Here is a 27107-nt window from a genome sequence, read left to right on the forward strand (position 1 = left end):
AGTATTGTGTATTGTACATTGTACTTTCAAGCACTGCCACCACCCCATGTAATCAGAATGCCAACGCAGGTTTCCACTATATGAAAATCAATAACTCAGCATACAAAAAAATAATTAATAATGAATGATTCAATAAATAAATGTGTTGGTATCACTTGTAGGAGTGTTCCACACACTTTTGTTAATTGCACTGGCAACCAAGGGGTCATGAAGAGCCCCAACCTGATTCAGCTTTGACTTTGGCCTCTAGGAGTGGAAGGGAAACGCTAAAGAGGACCACAAGTTCATGGCTTACCTGTTCTAGTTGGAACCCTGACCGCTTTTTTTTGTTTGTTTGTTTGTTTTTTAATTGCACATTGTGCTGTGTATGGCAAATACACTTCCTCTTTCAGAGAATTGCACAAGGCTCCAGCTCTGGTCTGTAGGGGATGAATGATAGGCATGGAAAGTACTACTGTGTTCCTTATAATGTGCTCACTCCACACCTTTATCTCATTGCAATAATCTCACCTCACAAAATGTACCTGTTTCTGCAGTGCTCTAAATAATGAGACACTGTGCCTCATCCATACTTCAGGGGAAACACCTCCACTCCTCCGCAAATAGTGCCATATTGCTCCATCTCTAGCAGAAATCAGCGTATTCATGAAAAACAAGGCGCACAGCAGGTACAGGGCCAACTGTAAAGTACTACAGGATGCTGACACTAGATAAATGTTAATAAATACATAAAGCTGTATTTTCAGATTCAGTATGGTTTACCGGCGGATGGGATGCCGGCTGTCAATATCCCAACAGCGGCATCCCGTCTGCCAGAATGCTGGCAGCAGGGCGAGCGCTAAGAGTCCCCTTGCAGACTCGCCACAGGATCTATTCCCACTCTATGGGTGTCGTGGAAACCCACGAGTGGGAATAGCCCTGGTGTGCTAGGATTCCGGCTGGCGGCATTGTCGGCTGTCAGGATTTCGGCGTTGGTATCCTTACTGCCGGGATCCCAACAGCACATTAAACACATCCTGTATTTTCTATAAAGAGCAATTTTCCCTTTATAAACTACCTTGTGTGTGTTTTTAGCAGCCAAGAAGAGCGAGATACAGTGGGGCAGATTTATTAAGCCTGGTGAAGTGATAAAGTGGAAGGTGATAAAGCACCAGCCAATCAGCTCCTAACTGTCATTTTTCAAACCCAGCCTGTGACATGGAAGTTAGCAGCTGATTGGCTGGTACTTTATCACCGTGTAATTTATCACATCACCAGGCTTAATAATGTGCCCCAGTATTACCTAAGCTATACAAGTAAATATGCTGCTGATTTCAGGTTCCATTGTACATATTGCTCAGCTCCTGCAAAGCACCTCTGCTCATATTGTGAGATAGTGGTTCCCTCCCCACCGGGCTGATCGTGCTCCAGCCAAATAACTATTTATAGGCCACAATATAATCCCACACTGGCAGACTATAAATAATGTTTTCATTTAACGGAGCCACTACATACTGTAGTCAAAAACTTCTGTACTGTAAGATGTTGCATTTTTGATTGCTGTAACAGACATGGCATTCGCAGGACTAGTTTTACATTTACTAAAGGAAAAGTTGACTGCAGCAGCAGATCTATATAAGTCCTGTGTGCCCTGTAGTTTGGCACAGCTCAGATGTCAAATCGATTCATGCTTTGTAAGTACTCACATACAGACAGAGCAAATTTACTTAGTGCTTATACAGTGCAATGAGTGTACAAGTCGTGTGTTGCGTGATTTACTGTATGTAGTCAAACAAGGCCAGACAATAGGAAAACAGGTTCTTATTCCATGAACAAATACGGTCAAAATCTCAAAGCGCTAGTTAGAACAGTTCTGCAGGTTTGCTGTAACTATAATGCTTACTAGAACTACTGTTTTATGTGTATTGGGCTGATTATCATGCTTCGCAATTTTACCCTGATACTAACAATTTCTTGTCACCACATAGTGCAGAGATTTTTCCAGCCAAGCTTCTTTTTCCTGCAATAACAATAGAATAACATAGAATCGATAACCTAAGTCTGTATTGGAGTTAATTGCTAACTAAGGGCCTAATTCAGAGCTGATCGCAACAGCAGACTCTTTTTCTAATGGTCAAAACCATGTGCACTGCAGGTGGGGCAGATATAACATGTGCAGAGAGAGTTAGATTTGGGTGGGTTATTTTGTTTCTGTGCAGGGTAAATACTGGCTGCTTTATTTTTACACTGCAATTTAGATTTCAGTTTGAACACACCCCACCCAAATCTAATTCTCTCTGCACATGTTATATCTGCCCCACCTGCACTGCACATGGGCCCTCATTCCGAGTCGTTCGCTCGGTATTTTTCATCGCATCGCAGTGAAATTCCGCTTAGTACGCATGCGCAATATTCGCACTGCGACTGCGCCAAGTAATTTTACAATGGAGATAGTATTTTTACTCACGGCTTTTTTATCGCTCCGGCGATCGTAGTGTGATTGACAGGAAATGGGTGTTACTGGGCGGAAACAGGCCGTTTTATGGGCGTGCGGGAAAAAACGCTACCGTTTCCGGAAAAAACGCAGGAGTGGCCGGGGAAACGGGGGAGTGTCTGGGCGAACGCTGGGTGTGTTTGTGACGTCAAAACAGGAACGACAAACACTGAACTGATCGCAGATGCCGAGTAAGTCTGAAGATACTCTGAAACTGCTAAGTAGTTTGTAATCGCAATATTGCGAATACATCGGTCGCAATTTTAAGAAGCTAAGATACACTCCCAGTAGGCGTAGGCTTAGCGTGAGCAACTCTGCTAAAATCGCCTTGCGACCGATCAACTCGGAATGAGGGCCATGGTTTTGCCCATTAGAGGAAAATGTTGCTGCTGCGATCAGGTCTGAATTAGGCCCTAAATCTACCAGCCATTGTTGAGAATCAAACCCATGCCGGGTATCAGTGGATTTCTCCAGGGTGTATAAACTACAATTTTTTGCACAGTTTTTTTATTGTGGCACTTAAGTGCTTGTTTATTGCATACTCTTTGATTACTACAATTTTCCATTGGGTGCTTTGGATGAACATCTATATATACAATTAGTAGCTGCACTCCTTTATTTTCTTCCGCACTATTCTAAGGTATGCATCATTATAATGTAATTGGCCCTACACACTGGCAGATCCGCCGCTGAGCTGTCAGACGGCGGATACGGCCGACCCGGCGGCGGGGGGGCAGTGAAGTTTCTTCACTCCCCCTGTCACCTGGCTCCATAGCAGTGCAGGCAAATATGGACGAGATCGTCCATATTGGCCTGCATGCACAAGCGACGGGGCACCAGCGATGAATGAGCGCGGGGCCGCGCATCGTTCATCGCTGGTGCCTCCACACTGAAAGATATGAACGGTATCTCGTTCATTAATTAACGAGATCATTCATATGTTTCAGTATTATCTGCCAGTGTGTAGGGCCCATAAGGTTAGCAATTGCAGAGCAGAGGCAAGGAAACCACTACAAACCCCCAGGTGTAGTTTTGGGCTTCACTGTCCAGATAGCTGTAGATCACCGCCCTTTGATTTGCTCCTGAATGTATAAGCTTATGATAGCCAAGGGAAAAGACGTATCGACTCAGCAAGCAATGGAGATGTATCAACCGATCAAGGGGCCTAATTCAGATCTGATCGCTCGCTAGCTGGTTTTTGCAGCGCTACGATCAGATAGTCGCCGCTTATAGGGGAGTGTATTTTAGCTGTGCAAGTGTGTGATTGCATGTGCAGCCGAGCGGTACAAAAACAGTTTGTGCAGTTTCTGAGTAGGTCTGACCTTACTCAGCTGCTGCGATCACTTCAGCCTGTTCGAGGCCGGAATTGACGTCAGACACCCGCCCTGCAAACGCTTGGACACGCCTGCATTTTTCCAAACACTCCCTGAAAACGGTCAGTTGCCACCCACAAATGCCTTCTTCCTGTCAATCTCCTTGTGATCGCCCGTGCGAATGGATTCTTCGTTAAATCCATCACACAGCAACGCTTTGCTTTGTACCCGTACGACGCACCTGCGCACTGCGGTGCATACACATGCGCAGTAGTGACCTGATCGCTGCGCAGCGAAAAATGATAGCGAGCGAACAGATCTGAATTAGGCCCAAGGTGCGGTAAGTGGGAAGTCACAGCGAATTTCACTCAGAAGCCTGGGAGGACTCAAGTACTGCAACACTGGGACACAAACGAGGTACTAGAGACGACTCCAACAAGCCGTGGTCTGCAGTGGCAGGAAACACAGTATATTGGGAAGCAAGAGAAAGGAAACAAATGCTGGAACTAGGACACCTAATACTCTGCACTTAAAATAGTCAAAATAGGCATGCATGATGCAAGTCCTGCAATCCAATCACATCAGTGGTTATCTGAATGTAAGAAACAGGAAGCCCTGCATGCCTGCCTCTATGAAGGAGAGCAATGGCAGTTACTGAGACACTTTGATGCGTACTTATTATCATGGTCTAGACTCTATAATTTCTGATCACCACTGTTTGCAACAATAAGAAATCATGCTCCGCCCTGATGTATGAAGAAACACATCCAAGGACAGAGGCTCTACAAAAGGAGGCTGTCCCTAAGCTGTGTAAATAAATATTTAGTACAGGATATGTATATCCCATTACCTTTAATGCAGCTGCTCTTGTTGGGGACAAGGCCAGATTAATTGTGTCATTAGACCCAGTCCTCCCCTGTGAATCACAGCATTATGCTATGAAGGGCGGGGCTCTGATTGTGGTTAGTCAGGGAAGGATATGTAGGTATTCTGAAACCCCCCACGCATGCACCACTGGGACCCGCTTGAACCCACTGCGCATGTACAGTATTATCAGAATGTGTGTGTCCGATTAGCAATTACCAGGGAAAGGTCCCATGAATCCATCTCCCATTAAATTATGCAATATGCAGCCTAAAGACTACAATAGCTCAGGAGCCAAGCTCCTGAATGGTTCGGATCCCAGAGCTTGGTACATTTTACAATATAATAGCCCCATGGATATCTATGGAAGCTGCTACTGTGATTGGAAATGAGGGAACCACAGCTACTGAACCCCCTGTCATACATACAAGATACTTACATTTTACAGGTATCCCCCTGAAAATGTAAATTTTGATGGGATTTCCCTCAAAATGTGTTCAATAAATATGCCCCTCTGTCCTTCAAATGACAGACTCTGTGTCTGGCATGTGACATATCTGTTCTGTAAACGTATCATTACAAATGTAAGCTGTCATAAAGGGGTTGAACAACCCCAATGGATTTCATGATTTAATGCTATCAGCTGGGTGCATAACCGCTTTATAGATTGTGAATAATGGGGGTCATTCCGAGTTGATCGCTCGCTAGCTGTTTTTAGCAGTCGTGCAAACGCTAAGCCGCCTCCCTCTGGGAGTGTATTTTAGCTTTGCAGAAGTGCGAACGAAAGGATCGTAGAGCGACTACAAAAAAAAAATTGTGCAGTTTCAGAGTAGCTCCAGACCTACTCAGCGCTTGCGATCACTTCAGACTGTTCAGTTCCGGATTTGACGTCACAAACACGCCCTGCGTTCGCCCAGCCACGCCTGCGTTTTTCCTGGCACGCCAGTGTTTTTCCTGGCACGCCTGCGTTTTTTCGAACACTCCCTGAAAACGGTCAGTTGACGCCCAGAAACGCCCCCTTCCTGTCAATCACTCTGCGGCCAGCAGTGCGACAGAAAAGCTTCGCTAGACCTTGTGTAAAACTGCATCGACTGTTGTGAAAGTACGTTGCGCATGCGCATTGCGCCGCATACGCATGTGCAAAAGTGGTGGTTTTTTGCTTCATCGCTGCGCAGCAAACATTTTCAGCTAGCGATCAACTCGGAATGACCCCCAATGTTTCAACTATTAATTTTAACAAAATAGAGCAATATAACCGAATAATTATATGTCATTGCCAAGCAATAACATTCTGAGACATGAGAGATACTTGTCTTTACACCGCAAGAAGAGACCTTCCAATATTGTACAATTTATTGACTATAAAGAGCCTTTATTGCTGAATGCTAGCTTAAATTACAAAGCCTCTGCTAAAAGGGAGTATAATGCAATATTTACAAAGGAATGTTGTTTTGTTATCTGAATCAAAGAAATCATCCAGGGAGAAACAGCTTTTCAATTCCTAGTTGCTTCTTTGGTACATCCAGATTAGCAGAGTTACAGGTTTCCACTTTGTAGTGTAAATCAGCGGCCGCAGAACACAGCATCAAAACCACCGACACTTCTCATACAAAAGGAACTTTTCATAGCTTTTTAATTATTTATATCTATCTTAATATTGCAGCGATTTGTTTTCCTTTGACTCATACATTAAAGGGTCATTAAAGCTAAAATGAAAACACATCTGGAGCCAATCAGAAAAGTATATGTAATATTTTCTTCATCATAAAGGTATTTCTATGTTCTCACTGGGAACAGACACCGGAATTCTTATTTTGTTATATTGTACAATTCCTAATGTAACATCAAATGTAAATGATGATGTGATGTGTGATGTATGAGATGCACGTGCAACAGTGCATATAATATATACTATGTGTGATGTTAATACAACGACCATACATTATGTTACTGTACATGTTATAGGTACAGGGAGGAAATAAGGATATATAACACGTGAGAAGGCCATGGGCATTGTCCAATAAGAGATCCAGATGATAGGTCGACATTCAATAAGTCAACAGTCAATAGGTCAACCCCATAGGGTCGACATGCATTAGGTCAAGAAGTTCAAAAGGTCGACATGTAAAAGGTCAACAGGTAGAAAAAGTAGACAGGTTGAAATGGTCAACACAAGGGTTTTTTGTATTTTTTTTTTAAACATTTTCTTAATTTACCATCCATATGAATTATGATTAGGAATAGTAACCTGTGCCAAGCTCTGCAGCAGAGGAGCGAGGACTCTGCCCAAAGCAGTACACTAATTGTGGTCACATGTGCTTTAACACAGAAAATGACACCCAAAAAAGAAAAAAGAAAAAATATTGTGCCAACCTTTTTAGTGTCGACCATTTACATGTCGACCTTTTGTACCTGTCGATCTTTTCAAGTGTCTACCTTTTAGATGTCGACCTATTGACTCTGTTGACCTACTGCATTTCGGCCTATTGGAACAACTAGATCAGTGGTGGCCAACGCGTGGCTCTTGAGCAACATGCGGCTCTTTCTTTATTCAAATGTGGCTCCCAACCCTCAAAGTCACGTGACCACAAGAGATCTGTAAACCGCTGCACTCCAGCCAGACATGCAGCAGCACTACGTAGACTGAGAACTGAGGGAGCCAAATACACATGGGGGAGCTGGCTGGAGTGACACAGGCGGGTGATGGCTGGAGTGACACAGGGGGGAACTGAAGTGTATTACGTGAATCTGGCTTTTCAATATATTTTATGCGTATCTGGCTTTTTCAATTATTTGATGTAGAAGTGGCTTTTTCATTGTATTTTATGTTGGATCTGGCTTTTTCAATGTATTTTATACCAGGGGCGTAGTCTAGCAGGCACAAGGTCACACCCCATTTTTGCGCCTTCAGCTCAAAGTCGGCTCTTTGATGTACCTAACAAGATTTCTTGGCTCTTTGTCTCTGACTGGTTGGCCACCCCTGGACTAGATGATCCACACCCGTCCATTAAAGTTCACCGCATATACTACACAATTTTAACATTAGGTGCCCTTTCTCCTATAATCTAAGCCACATGCTCCCTTCTTCTTCAACCAGAGCGAGGCGAAAAAACTGTATTCACAAGGTGGTACAGAGGAAGAATGGTAAGGTTACCAGATTATCTGATAATAACCAGAACGTTAAGTTATTTGGCTGACAACTACTTGGGGTGATAACTCAGCAGTATAACAAACACAAAAATAAATGTACAATAATATTGCACAAATAAACTCCTACTATGTAGGAGTAACCATTATAGTATAGTAGTATCCTTCATAGTCCCAAAGTAAATGTTTGATACTTAAAGTTGCCCCATATGGCACAGAAAGGAAATGTATATGAGGACACATCTGTAGCTCTTGTCAGTATATAGTGTGATTACATGGCCAGTGTCAGGAGACTGATAATATGATAATATAACAGTGGGCAGGTAAATAGGTTGGGTAGAAACGCCTAAGTTAGTACAAAGGATAAACAGAGCAATAGCATAAAGTTGGGTATAGCATATGTTTTTTCTCGGTGTTAGAATGCATTGATGTTTGCATGTATAAGAAAATAAGCTTCTTTATGCAGGGGAGGTAATGGCAACCTTTTATTTTATTTAATTTTATCTGGTTAGATGAAATGATGTCCTTGATTCCTGAAAACTGACTGGCTAAAGTGTACGCAGATTCTGCACGTATTCACAAACAAGGCTGTTCATCTGTCTACCTGACAAGTGTTCTGTTCCATCAAGGGGAGCCACCGCTGTCTGGTCTATAACCTTGCTTATCCTCCTCTGCAGTATTTCTCAGCAAATAACCTGGTACATATTCACCAGCCTTGTCCTTCCACACTTTGCAGCTTCTGTCTTGTGATTAATGAGCTTTCCGCTGTACAGCAAAGGCTCTGCCAGCTGGGCAGGAACTCTTTGAAAATAAAGCAATGGTACTTTGCGGGAATTACAGTACATGAACTGAAAACACATTATTAGCTACACCAGACAAAATGTTCTATGTTCTGCAAAATAAATGTAACATAAAAAAACTAAAATCACTGCAATATAAAAACCAACAATTTTTTTTTATATTTATTTTAAATTTTTATTTTTTTACTACAGTTTAGTCCTTTGGTAAATAGTTATTAATGTTATCTGCAGAGCACTAAGTTCATGAGGGGGAGATGTACTAAGGAATGATAATAGTGGAGAAATGAGCCAGTGAAGTTGCCCATGGCAACCAATCAGCTGCTCTCTTTAATTTTATAGTATGCAAATTTTAAATGTTACTTCAATGCTGATTGGTGGCCATAGGCAACTTCTCCACTGACTCATTTCTCCACTCTTTTCACTGCTTAGTACATCTCCCCTCAAGACTGGTATCACACAAGTGTTTTAGTGCCACATTTTTATATCAAGAAAGACATGGGGGATTGGTGTTTGTGACTGATGAGACTGCACCTGATTGGCTGTAAGTAGTATGACTTACTGGGACTAACTCATTCTGCAAGAGGTATTTATCCCAAATGCCTTATTAATCTGAAATTAATCTGTATTATTACAGTAAATATTAGGGAACTAAACAATATTAACTAAGATGATGCTGACCCATAAATAATACAATTGGGACTCAACTATTTTAAAAATAAAGAGGGCACAGTTATTTAAATAAAGGGGGGCAGTTATTTTAAATATGAATAAAGAGGGAACTACACTGCTCAAAAAAATAAAGGGAACGCTAAAATAACACATCCTAAATCTGAATGAATTAAATATTCTCTTATTAAATACTTTGTTCTTTACATAGTTGAATGTGCTGACAACAAAATCACACAAAAATTATCAATGGAAATCAAATTTATTAACCCATGGAGGTCTGGATTTGGAGTCACACTCAAAATTAAAGTGGAAAAACACACTACAGCAGTGGTTTCCAAACTTTTTTGAATCACGGCGCCCTAGAATATCAGAATTTTTTTCACGGCACCGCTAGGCCAAAAATTTCTTATTGAGAAATTTAGAAAGAAATATTACATTAGGTAGATCGCATTTATATGTCATCCTTAGGGTCAGTTGTGTGGTGAGTGACAAGATTTGCTTCTGTTTGGCCACATATTTTATGACTGGCAGCCACCAGCACTGGTTTTGCTTATTATATTGACCATGAATAATTTGAATTGATCCTGGACCACCAACCCAGGGCACCCCTGCTAGTGTCCCGAGGCACCCCAGGGAGCCACGGCACACAGTTTGGGAACCTCTGCACTACAGGCTGATCCAACTTTGATGTAATGTCCTTAAAACAAGTCAAAACGAGGCTCAGTAGTGTGTGTGGCCTCCACGTGCCTGTATGACCTCCCTACAATGCCTGGGCATGCTCAGTGAGAACCTGCTTTCATCTGTGAAGAGCACAGGGTGCCAGTGGCGAATTTGCCAATCTTGGTGTTCTCTGGCAAATGCCAAACATCCTGAATGGAATTGGTCTGTAAGCACAACCCCCACCTGTGGACGTCGGGCCCTCATACCACCCTCATGGAGTCTGTTTCTGATCGTTTGAGTAGACACATGCACATTTGCGGCTTGCTGGAGGTCATTTTGCAGGGCTCTGGCAGTGCTCCTCCTGTTCCTCCAAGCACAAAGGCGGAGGTAGCGGTCCTGCTGCTGGGTTGTTGCCCTCCTACGGCCTCCTCCACGTCTCCTGATGTACTGGACTGTCTCCTGGTAGCGCCTCCATGCTCTGGACACTACGCTGACAAACACAGCAAACCTTCTTGCCACAGCTTGCATTGATGTGCCATCCTGGATGAGCTGCACTACCTGAGCCACTTGTGTGGGTTGTAGACTCCGTCTCATGCTACCACTAGAGTGAAAGCACCGCCAGCTTTCAAAAGTGACCAAAACATCAGCCAGAAAGCATAGGAGCTGAGAAGTGGTCTGTGGTAACCACTTGCAGAACAACTCCTTTATTGGGGGTGCCTTGTCTATTCCATTTGCACAACAGCATGTGAAATTGATTGTCAATCAGTGTTGCTCCCTAAGTGGACAGTTTGATTTCACAGAAGTGTGATTGACTTGGAGTTACATTGTGTTGTTTAAGTGTTCCCTTTACTTTTTTGAGCAGTGTATAAATATTCAATAAAGGGGCATTGTATTGGAAACATTTCATGAGGGGGCTAACAACAGATCATAGAATCATATCTTGATTAGAGAAGATCCCTCGTGTTTATAAACATACAGAGATGAAGAAAAGGGCGCTTGTGTTATACAGATAGCAATAAAGTCAACCTAATATTTAACTTTGAAACAAAGGACTAGAAGTCACTAAATCCTAAATTGTTCATAAAATAGCACAGAACATTCTCTATGAATAAAAAACAAACAGATAACACATAATACATGAATACTGTACATAAATACTAATTTGAAGGAATAATTTAAGGTTATTCATACCAGAGTCACAAGCTGGAGACAGTCCAGAAGCTAGGAATAGGAATTAGAAAATATATTGGATAAAACACAAAAATGTAATTCAGTCTAATTGTATCAGAAAAACATGTCCTGTATTCATGAAAGAATAATTAAAATCTAGTTGTAAAGCCAACAAAAAGCAGAGGCACTGTAATACTAAATTAAGCTGATTGCACAATGGAAGAGAAAAGGCTTCTTTCTGATCATTCCAACAACTACTAACCATCTTCCTTTCTCGTCGCTCTTATATGACCTCTCCTCTGCGTCACTGGCTCCCCTTCCTCTAAAGCAGGGGTGGAGATCCTGCGGCCCTCCAGCTGTTGTTATACTACACATCCCAGCATGCCCTGCAACAGTTTTAGCATGATACATGAGCCAAATAGCAAAACTGTAGCAGGGCATGCTGGTACTTGTAGTCCAACAACAGCTGGAGGATTGCCCATCCCTGCTCTACAGAATCCAATTTATGCTAAGCCTGCTCATTTTCAAAGCACTTAACCACTCCTCCCTTCCTCCCAGAATACTCGTACATTTAGAAGCAAAAGATAAAAACTTATGGTGTGTTTCCTTTTTATGGTCTGATTTTACTACTATTACTACTACTATTACTATTACTACGTTGAGTTTTGAGGATGAACTGCTGGTTTTTAATAATAATATCCTGGTTGGGAGGACAAGGAAGTGTTACTTACAATGCACTGACATCATGTTCATTTTAGTCTCCATAGAGATCTAGCACACACCATGACCGCTGGTTACCTAGGCAATGTTTTGTGGTTCAGCTACAATGATGGTGGTGCGGTTCTTTCCATTCCTGAAATACTAGCGGGCAGGGATTGAGATTATAACGCTTATAAGCGCTACATTAGATTTTGCTTGTTTAATTCATGCCTTAACTGGGTTAGCTACTCGTTCCCTTTGGTTGGGGCCTATAAGGAATTTTGCTTGTCTAATCAGAATATGATAAAAACATTAATATAACATTAACTTCTGGTAGTTGTTCTGTGTTTCACCTCAGGTCAATTTACAACACTCTCCCGACAGTACCTAAGTTTATGCTGATTCTACCCTACTTGGCCCAGCAGCAGCACTCATCACTTGGATGTCTCTGGCAGGGGAGCAGTTGGCAATGGACTGGCAGTTGGCTCCCATCTACACCCGTTACTGGTATATTTGGTAACATTGTATGTAGGGCCCGGCTTCTTTCGCCACCCTACCTTTTTCCTACCTTTGCTAAATAATTAAATAATGCTGACCCTTTTCTACGCCAATATGTATCCAATGTCAGACGATAAAAAGTTTGGAAACATAAAATACCAGGTCACAATACAAAACCCAAACCCTATGTTGCCGTCTCCATTTCACCAGCAGAGGCAGAATGGATCTACATTGCTAGGTACTCTCTCTGCGAAGGACCTAAGCCTAGACTTTGACCTGGACATTTATTTGGGAACATCATATGTAAAATAAGAACAGTTAATCCACCGTTACCAAAAAAAAAAAAACACAGAAAATATCAAATAATTTATTTAATACAATAAATTACTTTGTATTAGAGTAGGCACAATCTTCTGATCTGGGATACTTCAATGCATGTTTTCAGTGCAACATGTCAGTATGAATGTCTGTATACTGTAATTTAATTCAGTCAGAGGAAAGAGAAACATAAGAGGTGTATAGAGGATCATCCCGGGCATGGGGTGTAGTACGGTATGCCGGCGCTCGGGCTCCCGGCGACCAGCATACCGGCACCGGGAGCCCGACCGCCGGCATACCGACAGCGTGGCGAGCGCTAAGGAGCCCCTTGCGGGCTCGCTGCGCTCACCACGCTGCAGGCACGGTGGCGCGCTAAGCGCGCCACACTATTTTATTCTCCCTCCAGGGGGGTCGTGGACCCCCACGAGGGAGAATAGCTGTCGGTGTGTCAGGATTCCGGCGCCGGTATAATGTGCGACGGGATCCCGACATTCGGCATACTGAAGACCACCCCCGGGCATATGTAATGTTGGCGACAACTGACACCCATAAAAGGTTCCTGAAAGCAAAACAATCCAACACACTTAACCAAAGCAGTATGCCAACAACTGTATTATATATACTTCGCATTTACATAATATTTGATATTTTTTTATCACTTCCCTCCCATTCTAAAAAAATAATGTCCGACCCATTGTGTATGGAATAGGTTAATCTTCTGGGTTGTCCCTCTATATTGATGGATTTTTACAGCCATTAATTAGTCCTCCCCATTACATATGGAATAGAATCACCATCTGGGTTGTCCCTCTATGTAGATGGATTTTTACAGCCCTTAATCAATAAAATGAACTTCTTCCATAATGCTGCTAAAATAGACATTTACACACTTTCCCAATATCATTGGTCTCCCAAATGTTTTTAATGGCCATAGATTTACATTTTTTACTGTTTAAATCTCCAAACCTAGAGGGTTTTCATGCAGTTTATTCTCCACATTATATATTGGGCAGATGTTTTAAGCCCGGAGAAGTGATAATGCACCAGCCAATCAGCTCCTAACTGTCAAGTTACAGGCTGGGTTTGAAAAATTACAGGAGCTGACTGGCTGGTGCGTTTTCACCTTCCACTTTATCACTTCTCCAGGGTTAATACATCTGTCTATATATTCTGTAAAGAAGATACAGATGTGTCCTCATACACCTATGCCATGTAGCATGAGATGCCTGGCTTGAGCGAACTGCGACAAATGTCTCTCATGCATATGTGCTCCTTAATTGTAATGCAATGCAACAAAACTGCTTCACAAGACTGCACTGATAACGCAATAGAAAAGCACATATGGCTTTTTAAAATGTTTGCTTTGGAACAAAACAATGCTCTAAAGTTTTTGATTTCATTTAATTAACAAGAATACAAAGTCTGAATCCACAACAGTGCTGATGCTGCTTAATAATAAACTACATTTGTGGAACTACAATTTCCACTGAGCCATGACAGCCATTACCTGTTGGACATACAGGAGCTTGTAGAATGACCGTTAGGTGTGTACGCTCTTACTGCAAACAAATTTCCTTTGCACATCCCACCATACACCCCCAGAAGCTTAGAGGGCCGCATGTAATACATGTGCAGTACTATCTACCGCACTTATGTGACTTTGAATTATATCCAAGTTTATATCAGGTCCTGGGTGTGACCAATCTACACCTATGTACATGTGGTGGTAAACAGAAGTGCAGGACTGAGGTTTACAAGTTAGAGTAATGCACTTTGAAAAGATATAATATGATTGCAACTTAATTACACAACAAATTAAGCACAAATCACTCAAGGTGATATGCTGGACTGGCAGAGGAGGATGGAGGCATGTCCAATTTGTAGAATCAAAGCATCAATTATAGAAATAAAGTTGGGTACACACTTACCGATAAAGTAAATGACGTCACTCATTTTGACCCTTCCTGAGCGACCACCGTTTACTATATCGCCCAGTGTGTACGCAGACGACGACGAGTGATGCGCGGCCCCACTCCACCCTCACCGCATTTTTCATGATTACCTGCCAACAGGGGATTTTCCCTTTTGGTCTCTGGATAATACTTAATTGAAAGCATTGTCACAACTCTAATTAATTGCTATATTGTAAGTTTATTTGCTAAAACAAGAAGCTTTGTTGTCTACAATCAATTATACCTCTATATTTAAAATAGAAGGAATCTTTGCCTTTAAACTGAGTGCATTGTACATAAGAACAGACGTGGTTACCAGAATATAAACAAGTAAAACTATTTTCTTCCACAGAAAACTCTCAACTATTTTTATAGAATATTTGGCATATGATTGACCTTAATGACTATGTAAGAGCTACTTGTGGGTAAAGACTCCTTTTTGATCCAAGCTGGGAGGAATTTTTCCTGTTAAATGTGTATAACCATGTTCTGAAATTAACCATGCTTTGCAATTAACAGAATATTTGATATTCCATCACTCCCCTCCCATGACTGTGTATTCTGGGGGACTTCACATGTTATTTGGGGTTCCGGTATGAAAGATAGATATAGTGTCTAGTTAGACAGTCAATAGATAGACACCATATGTTAGACAGACATTAGGTCGACAGGGTCAAAAGGTCGACATGGAAACCGTCGACAGGTCAAAAGGTCGACAGGTCAAAAGGTCGACATGAAAAAGGTAGACACCATGTTTTTTGCATTTTTGTGGTTTGTGTGGATAGTTTTGTCATCTGGGACCCCAAATTGTAGAAAGGCATACCCTTGCGGGTCTCGCTTCGCTCGCCACGCTTCGGGCACGGTGGCTCGCCACAAGGTTTATAACCAACTCTATGCCGACATGGATAGAGAAAGTATGAAATAATCCAAAAACATGTTACATTAAAAAAAAATTGTCTATCTTTTTTATGTCGACCATTTTCATGTCGACATTTTGACCATGTCGACCCTTTGACCTGTCGACCTTTTCCGTGTCGACCTTTTGACCCTGTCGACCTAATGTCTGTCTAATATATGGTGTCTATCTATTGACTGTCTAACTAGACACTGTCTAGATATCAAACGGATAGGGTTATTTGGACATTAGTACAATTCATGACTCTAGTAACGGTCCCATCTGAACTCATGTAAACATATCACACTAAAGTATATCTGGGATTTGTCCCATAAAAAGTTGTCCAGGTCCACCACAGCTAGTTTAAGGACAGTTTCCCACTGGTATAGCATATTTTAACATTAGTAACAGTAGTGGAAACTCATGTAAAATGTGTGATGCCATTAATTGCTATTGGATTTGTGGTAAATACATGTGGCTAAAACAAAATCTATTCCAAAAACCTTAATGCAAATATAGAATTTTCACAGTTATTACAATGTTCAGAGGAGGATCCAGTAATACCCCTTTCAGACTCAGAGCCGGATTACACCCGGGATTGACCCCTTTCAGACTGCACTTAGTCCTGGGATCGACCCGGGACAGCCCCATTCACACTGATCCCGGGAAATCCCTGCAAATGCGTATGTATGTCATTAGAAAATGGACATTTTTCTGGCCAGCCCCATTCTTTTCACGGTTGTTGTCATGCACCTTCAAGAACTGCTTCTTTAGAGTCTTCATTTTATTTACAACTTGCTGTTGTGTACGTATAATTGCTTCAAGCAGCTTTGCAATATTTTTATAGATGTCTGCATCCTTCACTGTGCCTGTGATCTGTTTTTTTTTTTATCTCCTCCTCACCCCTTAAGCTGAGCAGCTCTTTCACCTCCTGATCTGTCCAGGTCGCCATGACTGTCTCCTCTGCTTCCTGGACGCTTCCCTGGGCTCTGGATGATGACATCATCTTTTCTGAGCCGGGGAAGCTCCAATGAGAGGCCTTTTTCCAGTCCCGGGTACTGAATACCGGGTAGGGCCCATTCACACTACACTGCATCCCGGGACGATCCCGGATTCAACCCTTGTCGAGACCTGTAATGAAATCCTGGGATACTCGTTCCGGGATATTGTTCCTGTACATACTGAGAAATTTCCCGGGTTGATGCGCGTTCATGTGCAATAATCCGGGACATTTTTGTCAGTCTGAAAGGGGTATAACTGAATGAATACGTAGAAGAGAAGACACAGGAAGGGTCATCATTCTACTTATCTTAAGGTGTGTACACACAGAGAGATTTATCTTTGTGATTTTGACTATATAGGCCAGGCATGTCCAAACTGCGGCCCTCCAGCTGTTGAGAAACTACACATCCCAGCATGCCCTGACACAGCTTTAGCATCCTCTGACAGCAAAACTGTGTTAGGGCATCCTGGGATATGTAGTTTCACAACAGCTGGAGGGCCGCAGTTTGGACATGCCTGATATAGGCTATAGGATATAAGAATTTTCTAGGACAATGTGTTCCCCTGCAGCTCACTGGTTGTGTTGTAAAGGCATGTTAATTCTATCCAGTTCAAACAAATTATCATTATTATTTTTACACTTTATTTATATGGTGCCTCAAGTGGTCCGCAGCGCCATACAAAGACAAACAGTAAGACAGAACAGGAAAAAAAAGAAAATATCAGTAGCCAAAACATAAACAGGACACAAGTTTCAATTTCCACCACCGATCTCAGTACACTCTACTACTGTTAAGCAATGATGGCTACACTAGTCATTTAAGAGCCGGCAGAAGGGATGAGCGGCTACAAGCCGGCTGAATTCCGGACAATGCGGGAGTGAGGGCTGTAAATGGCTAAGAGAATAGGAGGGAGGAAGACCCCGCTCCTATGACCTTACAATCTGAGGAGAGGGGAGACAAATAGAAAACATGAGGCATGAGTAACAATGGGGACCTGAGGGCAGGAAGTTAGAGAGATAGCGATGGCTGGGGGAGGAGGGTAGTGAGATTGAGATGGCTTGGGCAGGGGTGTGAGGTGAGCAACCGGGTGAACTGGTTATGTGCTGGAGTGGTACGCAGTGATGAACAAGTGGGTTTTCTCTGACGTCCTAGTGGATGCTGGGAACTCCGTAAGGACCATGGGGAATAGCGGGCTCCGAAGGAGGCTGGGCACTCTAGAAAGATTTATGACTACCTGGTGTGCACTGGCTCCTCCCACTATGACCCTCCTCCAAGCCTCAGTTAGATTTCGTGCCCGGCCGAGGATGGATGCACACTAGGGGCTCTCCTGAGCCTTTAGAGAGAAAGTATAGAAATTAGTATTTTTATGTTCAGTGAGACCTGCTGGCAACAGGCTCACTGCAGCGAGGGACTAAGGGGAGAAGAAGCGAACCTGCCTGCTTGCAGCCAGCTTGGGCTTCTTAGGCTACTGGACACCATTAGCTCCAGAGGGATCGACCGCAGGCCCAGTCCTTGGTGTTCGGTCCCGGAGCCGCGCCGCCGTCCCCCTTACAGAGCCAGAAGCAAGAAGAGGTCCGGAAAATCGGCGGCAGAAGACATCAGTCTTCACCAAGGTAGCGCACAGCACTGCAACTGTGCGCCATTGCTCCTCACACACACTTCACACTCCGGTCACTGAGGGTGCAGGGCGCTGGGGGGGGGGGCGCCCTGAGAAGCAATAATAACACCTTGGCTGGCAAAAATACCACAATATATAGCCCCAGAGGCTATATATGTGGAAAATACCCCTGCCAGAATATAGAAAAAAGCGGGAGAATAGTCAGCGGAAAAGGGGCGGAGCTATCTCCCTCCGCACACTGGCGCCATTTCTCCCTCACAGCTCCGCTGGAAGGAAGCTCCCTGGCTCTCCCCTGCAGTCTACACTACAGAAAAGGGTAAAAAAGAGAGGGGGGGCACTAAATTTAAGGCGCAGTATACAGTTATATAGAAAAAGCAGCTATAGGGGACATAACTCAGTTAGTCCTTGCATTATATAGCGCTCTGGTGTGTGCTGGCATACTCTGTCCCCCCAAAGGGCTTTTGTGGGTCCTGTCCTCTGTTAGAGCATTCCCTGTGTGTGTGCGGTGTGTCGGTACGGCTGTGTCGACATGTTTGATGAGGATAATGATGTGGAGACGGAGCAGATGCCTTTAGGAGGGATGTCACCCCCTGCGGGGCAGACACCTGAGTGGATGAGCTTATGGAAAGAAATGAGTGCACGTATAGACTCTTTACATAAGAAATTTGACGACATGCCAAATGTGGGACAGCCGACTTCTCAGCTCGTGCCTGTCCAGGCGTCTCAAAGGTCATCAGGGGCTCTGAAACGCCCGCTACCTCAGACCGCAGACGCAGATGTCGACACTGATACTGACACCAGTGTCGACGACGATGAGTCTAACCTGATGCCCACTAAGGCCATTCACTGCATGATTGAGGCAATGAAAGAGGTGTTACACATTTCTGATATAAATACAGGTACCACTAAAAAGGGTATTATGTTTGGGGAGAAAAAACTACCCGTAGTTTTTCCCCCATCAGATGAATTAAATGAAGTGTGTGAAGAAGCGTGGGCCTTCCCTGATAAAAAAAAATTGGTAATTCCTAAGAAGGTACTAATGGCGTTCCCTTTCCCGCCAGAGGATAGGTCACGTTGGGAAACACCCCCTAGGGTGGATAAAGCGCTCACACGTTTGTCTAAAAAGGTGGCACTACCGTCTCCGGATACGGCCGCCCTCAAGGAACCTGCTGATAGAAAGCAGGAGGCGATCCTGAAGTCTGTATACACACACTCAGGCATTATACTTAGGCCAGCTATTGCGTCAGCTTGGATGTGCAGTGCTGCCGCTGCGTGGTCAGATACACTGTCAGAAAATATTGACACACTAGACAGAAACACGATCCTGTTAACCATAGACCATATCAAAGACTCAGTCTTATATATGAGAGATGCACAGAGGGAAATCTGCCGGCTGGCATCAAAAGTAAGTGCATTGTCCATTTCTGCTAGGAGAGGCTTATGGACTCGCCAGTGGATAGGAGATGCAGATTCTAAAAGGCACATGGAAGTTTTGCCTTATAAGGGTGAGGAATTATTTGGGGATGGTCTCTCGGACCTAGTTTCCACAGCAACGTCTGGGAAGTCAGCATTTTTACCCCATGTCCCCTCACAGCCTAAGAAGGCGCCGTTTTATCAGGTTCAGTCCTTTCGGACCCAGAAAAACAAGCGTGGAAAAGGCGGGTCTTTTCTGTCCAGAGGCAGAGGTAGGGGAAAAAGGCTGCAACAAACAGCAGGTTCCCAGGAGCAAAAGTCCTCCCCCGCTTCTTCTTCCAAGTCCGCCGCATGACGGTGGGGCTCCACAGGCGGAGCCAGGTACGGTGGGGGGCCGCCTCAAGAATTTCAGCGATCAGTGGGCTCGCTCACAGGTGGATCCCTGGATCCTTCAAATAGTATCTCAAGGGTACAAACTGGAATTCGAGGCGTCTCCACCCCACCGGTTCCTAAAATCTGCCTTGCCGATTGCTCCCTCAGACAGGGAGGTGGTGCTAGCGGCAATTCACAAGCTGTATTCCCAGCAGGTGATAATCAAGGTACCCCTACTTCAACAAGGCCGGGGTTACTATTCCACACTATTTGTGGTGCCGAAACCGGACGGTTCGGTGAGACCCATTCTAAATTTGAAATCCTTGAACACATTCATAAAAAAATTCAAGTTCAAGATGGAATCGCTCAGAGCGGTTATTGCAAGCCTGGACGAGGGGGATTACATGGTATCCCTGGACATCAAGGATGCTTACTTGCATGTCCCCATTTACCATCCTCACCAGGAGTACCTCAGATTTGTGGTACAGGATTGCCATTACCAATTCCAGACGCTGCCGTTTGGACTGTCCACGGCACCGAGGGTATTTACCAAGGTTATGGCGGAAATGATGATACTCCTTCGAAAAAAGGGAGTTTTAATTATCCCGTACTTGGACGATCTCCTAATAAAGGCGAGGTCCAAGGAACAGTTGTTGGTGGGAGTAGCACTATCTCAGGAAGTGCTGCACCAGCACGGCTGGATTCTGAATATCCCAAAGTCACAGCTGGTTCCGACGACACGTCTACTGTTCCTGGGTATGATTCTGGATACAGTCCAGAAAAAAGTGTTTCTCCCGGAGGAGAAAGCCAGGGAGTTGTCATCTCTAGTCAGAGACCTCCTGAAACCAAAACAGGTATCGGTGCATCACTTCACGCGGGTCCTGGGAAAGATGGTAGCTTCTTACGAAGCAATTCCCTTCGGCAGGTTCCATGCCAGAATCTTTCAGTGGGACCTGTTGGACAAATGGTCCGGATCGCATCTTCAGATGCATCGCTTAATAACCCTGTCTCCAAGAACCAGGGTGTCTCTACTGTGGTGGCTGCAGAGTGCCCATCTTCTAGAGGGCCGCAGGTTCGGCATACAGGACTGGGTCCTGGTGACCACGGATGCCAGCCTTCGAGGCTGGGGGGCAGTCACACAGGGAAGAAACTTCCAAGGACTATGGTCGAGTCAGGAGACTTCCCTTCACATAAATATTCTGGAACTAAGGGCCATTTACAATGCCCTAAGTCAAGCAAAATCCCTGCTCCTACACCAGCCGGTGCTGATCCAGTCAGACAACATCACGGCAGTCGCCCATGTAAATCGACAGGGCGGCACAAGAAGCAGGATGGCAATGGCAGAAGCCACAAGAATTCTCAGATGGGCGGAGAATCATGTACTAGCACTGTCAGCAGTGTTCATTCCGGGAGTGGACAACTGGGAAGCAGACTTCCTCAGCAGACACGACCTCCACCCGGGAGAGTGGGGACTTCATCCAGAAGTCTTCCAGATGCTGGTAAACCATTGGGAAAAACCACAGGTGGACATGATGGCGTCCCGCCTCAACAAAAAGTTAAAAAGATATTGCGCCAGGTCAAGGGACCCTCAGGCGATAGCTGTGGACGCTCTAGTGACACCGTGGGTGTACCAGTCGGTTTATGTGTTCCCTCCTCTGCCTCTCATACCAAAGGTATTGAGAATAATAAGAAAGCGAGGAGTAAACACAATTCTCGTGGTTCCGGATTGGCCAAGACGAGCGTGGTACCCGGAACTTCAAGAGATGATCTCAGAGGACCCATGGCCTCTGCCACTCAGACAGGACCTGCTGCAGCAAGGGCCCTGTCTGTTCCAAGACTTACCGCGGCTGCGTTTGACGGCATGGCGGTTGAACGCCGGATCCTGAAGGAAAAGGGCATTCCGGAGGAAGTCATTCCTACGCTAATTAAAGCCAGGAAAGATGTAACTGCAAAGCATTATCACCGTATATGGCGGAAATATGTTGCCTGGTGCGAGGCCGGAAAGGCCCCAACAGAGGAATTTCAACTAGGTCGATTTCTGCATTTCCTGCAAGCAGGAGTGAATATGGGCCTAAAATTAGGCTCCATTAAAGTACAGATCTCGGCACTGTCGATTTTCTTTCAAAGAGAACTAGCTTCAGTACCTGAAGTTCAGACATTTGTGAAAGGAGTGCTGCATATTCAGCCCCCGTTTGTGCCTCCTGTGGCACCTTGGGATCTCAACGTGGTGTTGAGTTTCTTAAAATCACATTGGTTTGAGCCACTAAAAACCGTGGATCTGAAATATCTCACGTGGAAAGTGGTCATGTTATTGGCCTTGGCTTCGGCCAGGCGAGTGTCAGAATTGGCGGCTTTATCATGTAAAAGCCCTTATCTGATTTTCCATATGGATAGGGCAGAATTGAGGACTCGTCCCCAGTTTCTCCCTAAGGTGGTGTCAGCATTTCACCTGAACCAGCCTATTGTGGTGCCTGCGGCTACTAGGGATTTGGAGGACTCCAAGTTGCTAGACGTTGTCAGGGCCCTGAAAATATATGTTTCCAGGACGGCTGGAGTCAGAAAATCTGACTCGCTGTTTATCCTATATGCACCCAACAAGCTGGGTGCTCCTGCTTCTAAACAGACTATTGCTCGCTGGATTTGTAGTACAATTCAGCTTGCTCATTCTGTGGCAGGCCTGCCACAGCCAAAATCTGTAAATGCCCATTCCACGAGGAAGGTGGGCTCATCTTGGGCGGCTGCCCGAGGGGTCTCGACTTTACAACTTTGCCGAGCTGCTACTTGGTCAGGGGCAAACACGTTTGCAAAATTTTACAAATTTGATACCCTGGCTGAGGAGGACCTAGAGTTCTCTCATTCGGTGCTGCAGAGTCACCCGCACTCTCCCGCCCGTTTGGGAGCTTTGGTATAATCCCCATGGTCCTTACGGAGTTCCCAGCATCCACTAGGACGTCAGAGAAAATAAGAATTTACTCACCGGTAATTCTTTTTCTCGTAGTCCGTAGTGGATGCTGGGCGCCCATCCCAAGTGCGGATTGTCTGCAATACTTGTAAATAGTTATTGTTAACTAAAGGGTTATTGTTGAGCCATCTGTTGAGAGGCTCTGTTGTTTTCATGCTGTAAAACTGGATATAGTATCACGAGTTGTACGGTGTGATGGGTGTGGCTGGTATGAGTCTTACCCGGGATTCAAAATCCTTCCTTATTATGTCAGCTCGTCCGGGCACGGTGTCCTAACTGAGGCTTGGAGGAGGGTCATAGTGGGAGGAGCCAGTGCACACCAGGTAGTCCTAAATCTTTCTAGAGTGCCCAGCCTCCTTCGGAGCCCGCTATTCCCCATGGTCCTTACGGAGTTCCCAGCATCCACTACGGACTACGAGAAAAAGAATTACCGGTGAGTAAATTCTTATTTTTTTAGTGCTCATTTATGTAAGGTTGGGGAAAGTCTGATGGAGCGGGGGTAGTGCATTCCAGTGAAGAGGAGCAGCATGGGAGAAATCTTTGATTCGTGAGATGCAGTAATCTGGGAAGAGGAGAGGCGACTGTCATTGGTAAACCAGAGAGGGCAGGAAAGAGTATAGAGAGGACCTTGTATGTGAGGGTAAGAAGTTTGAAAATTCTGTAGGGGAAGGGGAGCCAGTGCAGATTATGGCAGAGGTGATTGGCGGATGTGGAGCAGAGGGAGAGAAAGATAAGTGTAGCTGCAGCATTGAGAACAGATTGGAGGGATGTGAGATGGGAACATGGGTGTCCAGTGAGGAGAAGGTTGCAGTAGTCCCACCTCAAGATGACCAGTGGGTGGATAATAAGTGTAGCGGATAATCTGTTTATACATGAAAATTTGGGAAATTTAGTTAGCTAAATTCCCTAGGGGAAGGATGGGAGGATTGTGTCCCAGCGTTTACATAACAATGCTGTGTTGCACATGCATAAAGGGTCATGGCGGCTCCATGCCCGTAGTTGCATTGTATAGGACACATTTCAAAGTATAGTATTTAGTAAACTGACAAAACTTCTATGCTGACAATATATAATTATTATGATTTGTTTCTTAGATTATAGTTTTCCGGAGTTAATGTACAGCATATTAATTAGCACTGCATTCTTCTTTATCTCTAATACAAGTGGGTATACTTATACCCCACTATGTTGTAAAGATGTGGCTTGGCGGGTTATGGTCGTTAGGTCGACACAACTTAGGTTGACACTCATTAGGTCGACCACTGAAGGTCGACAATGCCATTAGGTCAACATGCATTAGGTCAACATGGCCGTTAGGTCGACAGGTCAAAAGGTTAACATGAGTTTTTCACTTTTTTCAATTTTGGGGATTTTTTCATACTTAACGATCCACGTGGACTACGATTGGAACGGTAATCTGTGCCGAGCGAAGTGGTAGCAGAGCGAGGCACCTTGCCCGAAGCATGGTGAGTGAACAAGGTGCCCTAATTTGGGTTCCCCGTCACTTTACGGAGAAAACGACACCAAAAACAGTCGAAAAACCTCATGTCGACCTTTCGACCTAGTACATTTTGATCTAACGCCCATGTCGACCTAATGGCAATGTCGACCATCAGTGGTCAACCTAATGAGTGTCGAACTAAGTTGGGTCGACCCCAACGACCCATACCCGGCTTGACAGCGTTAGTAGTAAATACTAGTGTTGATGACCCTAATATTACACTATACAGTAATGTGAGGAAGTGTCATATACAAGAGTGAATATCATCTGGACAGTGAGAAATAAATGTTAAAGAGGCATTTTCCAAATCGCATTTAATGAAATACAAACACACATTAAATCCATCATTTATATCTTTAAAAATCGAATATGAATCTTCTGCATATAATATAGTTGCAATAGTGATAATATTGCAACTATCAAGTAGCCAACTAGACGCAGCTAGATAGCGCTGCTGAAAGTCATCATCATCATTGTGTACTGTTGCATCAGTCATCCGGCACCCACAAGCAGGCCTGGCGCTACCCGCTCAGCGAAGGGATGCAGTGCAGGGAGGCGCTGGGAGGGAGAGGTGCTCCCCCTGCTCTGCGTCCCTTTCCTGCTGCGCCGTCCTGTCCCCCCTGCTGTTGCTGCCAGCTGCTGTGCGGCGCTGGCAGCATGAAAAGCCCACTCCCCCCTCCCCGCACCTGTGTGAAAGCAGCTGGGTACAGATCAGAGGAGGGGACGGAGCTACATTGACCGGAATGGGCGGAGCTAAACGGGACATAAGGGGCGGAGCTACACGGACCAGGCTGCTGTACTGAGGGAGACAGTGGCTTAGGTAAGAGGAGGGTGAGAGAGAAATGTATTTGTGTATGTGTGTGTGTGTATATGGTGGGTGTGTATGTGTGTGTCTATATGTGTGAACTGTGTGTGTGTATGTGTGTGTGCGCGCACGCTTTATGGACGCTACTACTGGGGGCATTACGTATAAGGAAGCTACTACTGGGGGGGGGCATTACATGTAAGGACGCTACTACTACTGGGAGGAAGGGCATTATGTATAAGGACGCTACTACTACTGGGGGGGGGCATTACGTACAAGGACGCTACTACTACAGGGGGGGTATTATGTATAAGGACGGTACTACTACTGGGGGCGCATTACATATAACGACACTACTACTGGGGGGGCCATTACGTGTAATGATGCTACTACTACTGGGGGGGCATTATTTATAAGGACGGTATTACTACTTGGGGCACATTACGTATAAGGAAGCTGCTACTACTACTGGGGGGGCATTATGTGTAAGGACGGTACTACTACTGGGGGCACATTATGTATAAGGACGCTACTACTACTAGGGGGGAATTACGTATAAGGACGCTTCTACTGCTGGGGTGCACTACGTATAAGAACGCTACTACTACGGGGGGAGGCATTACGTATAAGGACGCGTGTACTACTGGGGGTGCACTAAGTATAGGGACGCTACTACTACTGTGGGTGCATTATGTATAAGGATGCTACTACTACTTGGGGGGGCATTACGTATAAGGACGCTACTACTACGGGTGAGGCATTACGTATAAGATTAATAAGATTGTGCTACATTGTGGCGTAATTTTAGATGGGGGTACTATTGTGTGACCATGCCCCTTACTTGTGAGACCACACCCCTTTTCCCAACACGCGCCAAAGGAATATGGGAGGGCGCAAATTTATAGTTTGCAGGGGGGCGCCGAACACCCTAGCACCAGCCCTGCCCATAAGACATTCAGCTGATAAAAGGCATACATGTGAATGTAGCAATTACCAACACCTGACCACTCCCTGCTCCGCACTGTAGCCTCTTCTCACTGTAATGAGACAATCTGACTGTACTGACAGACTTCTGTATACACATTTTTGGTGTGCATGAGCCATACTGAATACCTAACTTGTGAAAAGACATATTATCAACTATAAATGAGCCCCGATGTGGTTAGCACGGCAATTGTTTTGGCAGCTAAAGATAGTAATTCTTGCAATACAAATACTTTTAGTGAACTAGCTTCTGAGTGTGTGTAAGAGAATACAGAAACACTTGTTGAGTAAAAGAGGGCGACACTGCTTACTAATAATACAAACGCCCAGACAGTAGCCTTGCTTGTTGTAAATATAATGCAGGCGTACTATAAATAAGAACATGTACAATCCTGTCTCTTTATTTTTATCACAATCTTCGCAGCATTGAAAGTACATGTTAGTATTGATATGCTTTTTATGATTTAAGCAATGAAAAGGTCTCCAGCCCTACAATCAACACAAGCATGCAAAATATGTATACGCTATATTTAGGTAAATAGTTAAGTAACAAGCGCTAATATGTGAAAATAGAAAAGTACAGAACATGGTAAAACACTGTAAAAACAGCATTATATTAATATTTATAGCTCTTTTGAGAATGAATGTGGGGTTTTCAGTAGGAGGGTTAATAACAGTCCAGCAGGTAACAAGAGACCCTAACCAGACTTGCCCTATCCCGAGCTTGATATCATAGTAAATCTTAGGGAAGGGGCATCTATAGGTTCCAATCAGTGGCAGCCCCACTAGCTGTAACCGCGGTGGCTAGTGATATCAGATGCCGCTCACATGGTGTTTTCTGGCTCTTCCCAATAGCGTGCTGCTGGTTGGCCGCTGCCCAGTCTGTTTGTCGCAACGCGTTTTGCCGCTTTTGGCTACTTTCTTAAGAATGTTAATACTGATATCCAGGGTCTTTATAGAAGTACTTCAGTTGGGGCTGCAGCTCACAGC

General features: G+C 44.4%; 1 protein-coding gene and 1 long non-coding RNA gene across 5 annotated transcripts in view; both read right to left on the bottom strand.

Moving 5' to 3' along the window:
* LRCH1 (leucine rich repeats and calponin homology domain containing 1) overlaps positions 1 to 27107 on the bottom strand; it is a 403150-nt gene that overhangs the window by 243876 nt on the left and 132167 nt on the right. The window lies entirely within an intron of this gene.
* On the bottom strand, positions 8281 to 12260 carry LOC135015581 (uncharacterized). Its single transcript, XR_010213806.1, has 3 exons — positions 12183 to 12260; positions 11118 to 11147; positions 8281 to 8689 (listed from the first exon to the last, which is right to left on the bottom strand). It is a non-coding gene; the product is annotated as an uncharacterized LOC135015581 (long non-coding RNA).

The sequence above is a fragment of the Pseudophryne corroboree genome, chromosome 2, assembly GCF_028390025.1.
Source record: "Pseudophryne corroboree isolate aPseCor3 chromosome 2, aPseCor3.hap2, whole genome shotgun sequence".
Classification (NCBI taxonomy): domain Eukaryota; kingdom Metazoa; phylum Chordata; class Amphibia; order Anura; family Myobatrachidae; genus Pseudophryne; species Pseudophryne corroboree.